The following is a 4,470-nucleotide window of genomic DNA, read 5'->3' as shown; positions in this document are numbered from 1 at the left end:
AGGCTAAACATATATCCTGGAAAACATTAAAAAAATAGAAAAAGAAAATGGAAAAAAAAAGGACACCTTTAAAAGCATTCAAGGGAACCAAAGTTACAAGATGTTAATGTATGTGCTATACTGACTTGGAATAAGTAAATAATTGTCCTGCAATACAGCAATCAGTCAAAGCCAAAGGTAGCTCGTCCTACTGGCTCATGATAATTTTTTTTATTTATTTTGCTTACCAAAAAAAAGGTGAAATGAATCACAATGAAACTCTTTGCTGTAGGGATTATTAATATAAATCTTTTACACAAAATGATGGTCTAATTCCCTTCTCTACCTTTTGTTATGACCCAAAAGGAAACATTACCAGGTAACGAAGCTTAATGAATCACCTCCTGTGAGAGCTACCAGTTATAGTCTATTGCAGTACACAAGAAAATAACATTGTAAAAACAATAATTATTACCACTTTGTACTGCAGATATTTTTGCTTTTACATTTCAGTTTCATTTTAGGCTAGAATAAGTTTAATGATTAAAAGTGCAAGATGTACATTGCAGCAGCTTGGGGAATGTCCCCACACCTAATCTGGAGAAAAAAAAAAGGAATTACTCCTGACTGCTTTACAGGGCTGGCCTAAAAATGACACTTTCCATAAAAATCTTTTTCCACAGCTAGAATTGTGATGTGAATAACATTTTGGTATATCAGAGTATGGCCTTTTGGTATGTTATCATAATCTCACAAATGCAGCTAGTTGTCTTCACACAATGCAGTCTAAAGGGACACTATGAATGTAATTTATGTTTCTCTCGTGGAAATAAGTCATGCGGGGACAGTAGTAATATGTTTTCAGCACTGATTTTAATGTACACTGTAGGATCAGCCACATAAGGATCTGAGCACACATATGCATACAGTATTATGGTATCCTCAGACTAACACAGAACTCATTCTGCCAATATACATGGCTAAGGTCGCACACATGAAAGAATTCAGGAACCAGTAAGTACAGTTGAGAGCCATTGAAGAACCATGGGATGTACATTTTCAAATACAACTATATTAAAGTCAAAGTTAACCTTACATATTGCCAGTAGACATAAAGGAGACATCTACCAGTGCCTACCGCCTGGACAGTGTACATACCTTGTAGAGTACCCCAGAAGCCCCCAAAGCCTAGAAACACTTTTATGTGAGTCTTAACCAGTACCCGTTGACAAGAATCTTATTACCTGCTGCCTCTCATACTTCACTGTTGAGCTATGGCTGTCAAGGGTCACCTCAAGGACCGATAGTGAGGCATGGGGTAGAGTTTGTCTTCAGAAACTGAAGTTGATATTTGCATACTAATGAGTTCTGGGTATTGGGGCTCCTGAGGTACACTACAACATACATGTCTACACAGTAACCACTAGATGCCCACTTTTAATGTATAGTGAAAGACCAGAAGGTTTACAATCAACACAAGTTTAAATTAAAGAATGCAGGAAAAATGTGTATTAACCTGTGCAGTGGGGCTACCCCCTGCACTGCCAGGGTTAACTGGTCATTTTTGTCTGGTTAAAAAAGTTATACTGACCTGATGCTTCCAGCTGGCTTGTTCTTAGACCGGTGCTTCCAGCCTCTCTCCTCCTCAGCAGCGGTCTAAGGTGCAGTAAGGAAGATTCCAATGCTGCAGTGTAGGAGGAGGCAGGCTGGAGGGAGGGCTGTGACAGTTAGCCTGCTCAGAGCTTCAGGTGAGTATAACTTTGTTATTTTCCCCCTAGACCAAAACGAGCACTTAACCCTTGCAGTGTGGGGGTATCTTCTTATATACCAGTCCTGTTTAAAGCAGACCTCCACCCAATATGTAATGAAATAAAAAAGGGCACAGGTGTCAGTTCCCTTTTGTGTCCCGGATCGGTTTTCTGACCACCCAGAGCTGCATGCACCTGGGATTTGTAGTGTAGCAGGGAAAGGTCTGCTTTAAGTGCATTGGGTATATGGTTCCTTGAATTTGTTCAGTCATGTATAACTAGTAATATTACTAAATCATTAACACGCAGCAAACCACCCAGCTCTGCTTCAGATGGCCAGTAGGGTTAAGAGGAAATCTTTGATTAAAGAATAAAATACTAATTAACCTGATTCACTGTTTGAAGCAGACGCAGGTCATTTGCTGGACTTAGTTTGACATTGCATTCATTTCTTTCTAGTGAAATCACTAATAGGAATTTCATAGATGTTAGTTCAGATCACAAAATGGATGAGAATCAATTCACATAACAAATTCTGTATAATCACACATCCTGCTATCACAATCCACTCAAAGACCCGATTTTAATCTTGTTTTTGAATACACACAAACAAATCCATTATGGCTCAAGAAGATCTTTTTTAAACCTTGCAATATGCCTCTTATTTTTAAGTCAAACTTTGACTATCATTATAAACTACGTATGTAAACAGTCTATCCATATTGAAAATGCTCAACCCGTAATTTTTTTCCTCTTTCAGTGAATCAGAATACACAAAAAGGAAAATATGTAATTCATCATACCCAAAGCTATGCACCTATGATTATACTTTTTAGGTTGGAAATTGAAATACTATGCAATTCCAAAATTATTACATTGCCTCTTCCTCGAATACAGCAAGGGACTGGGAAGTAAGTCGTTTTTGGTATTCAACTATGATTTTAGAGGATATCAAATTATTTGTCTAACCCGCTACTTTATTTTACATCAACTCACTGACAGTATAAAAATAACGAAATATACGTTCAAAAATAGTTTAATGAATATAATCCAAAGTCTTAACTTATATGTTATTAAAGGGGGTTTCCGCCTGAAAAATCTTCTATATAGAGATAACTTGAGGGGGAGATAGGGAGGGAAGCTGTACAGAATGATACAACCAGGGATCTTTGCCTCCCCCTCAGCACTTTGGTATGTCCAAAGCCTTTATTCAGGTTTCTAGTCTACTGACAAAATGGTTACCAAACAGACCTGCTCTTGGTAACTGGTTACAGAAGGGGTTCATACAAAGCCCCAAGATGGCAAGCTCTCCGGGCAGAAAACTTTTAGGTAAAACCCCTTTAAGCAGAGCACAATTACTGTGGACCCTAAAACAAATGCTAGCAATAACGTATGTTGCATATATTTTTGTTATTTATGATAATCAAGTGCATTTTGGATTTAGTGAGTAGGCCTCTAAAAGTTACTTTTACAGACCTGAACCAGTAAACAGTGCACTGAGGAAAGTAAAAAGTGCCATAATCCTTAGCAACCAATCAGAATTCACTTTATCAATTTAAATCATTGACGGAAGAGATTTTGATTGGTTCCTATAGAGCATACACTTGCATTTAGCACTCTGCTACTGGCCCCTGTTTTACTTAATGAGTCTAATTATGTCTAATACCATCTACTAGGGTTCGTATTATATTATGAGGCACATATTTGTCAAACAAGCTTAAAGCTAAAAGTCACATGGTGAAAGCCTGCACTCTCAAAGCAGGACTAAATAAATATAACACTCTACTGCATCAGTGGACAAAAAAAAACAACTAAAATACAACTTTTTATATAAAAGAACACAAAATTCCTCCACAGATGTAAGAATTACAGAGTTTTATCAGAAAGAAAAACTAAGATGGAGTCTCCTAAGGGCCTATTTAACCAGAAGATGGACAGACTGAAGAACTACAATGTCAAGTATCTAAAAGGTATCTTAAGCTCGGGACAGATCTAGGAACTATTACATACAGTTTACAGTATACGAGTGTGTGTAAATGTAATAAATAGCTCTTTATATAGATTCATTTTAAGTTTTGATGTAGGAGCAGTCCAGGAAAACTAAAAGCAATCTGCTATACTCTCTTATTATACATTCAAATAAAAGCAGACCTTTAGAATTCACTGATATACCTGGTATTCATATTCGTTAAAGGAAAGAGACACAAAAATCGGTAAGTCAAGATTTATGGCTCCCATACGTATTTATAACAAGCTTTAAAATAGTATTGTGGCTTTATTACGGTTAGAGAAAAAACAAATTGATGATACAGGATAGCAACCGATATTTCAGTGCAGTTTTAAAAACTCAAGCACATACACCTTCATTTGAAAGGGCATACCAATACCACTTGGTAAAAAAAATGACAGGTAGGTTGGTAATACACAGGCAGCCATACTGGATATGTGTTTAAGCAGACCAAATCCACTTATACCATTTATGCTTTAAACATGACTTTATGTGGTATATTTTGATATAGAAAATCTAAGTATACATTATGTATCTATTGATAGTGCATTCACATTTAAAATTTAGCCAGGCAAGTTGTCTATATGTTAAAAATGCTTTTGTGTTTGTTGTGTAGACATGCATTTTTTTTTTATTATTTCATCAACACCATTAATTTCAAGCTTTAACTTAAAGCTCTGAAAGATTTTTTTTTGTCCTTTTTTAATATCTATAATAAATATTATCTTTATATAA

The sequence above is a fragment of the Nanorana parkeri genome, unplaced genomic scaffold (genome assembly GCF_000935625.1).
Source record: "Nanorana parkeri isolate BGI_ZX_2015 unplaced genomic scaffold, ASM93562v1 scaffold603, whole genome shotgun sequence".
In the NCBI taxonomy this organism is placed as follows: Eukaryota; Metazoa; Chordata; class Amphibia; order Anura; family Dicroglossidae; genus Nanorana; species Nanorana parkeri.
The sequence above is the reverse complement of the archived record's forward strand: the minus strand, read 5'-3'. Positions refer to the sequence as shown.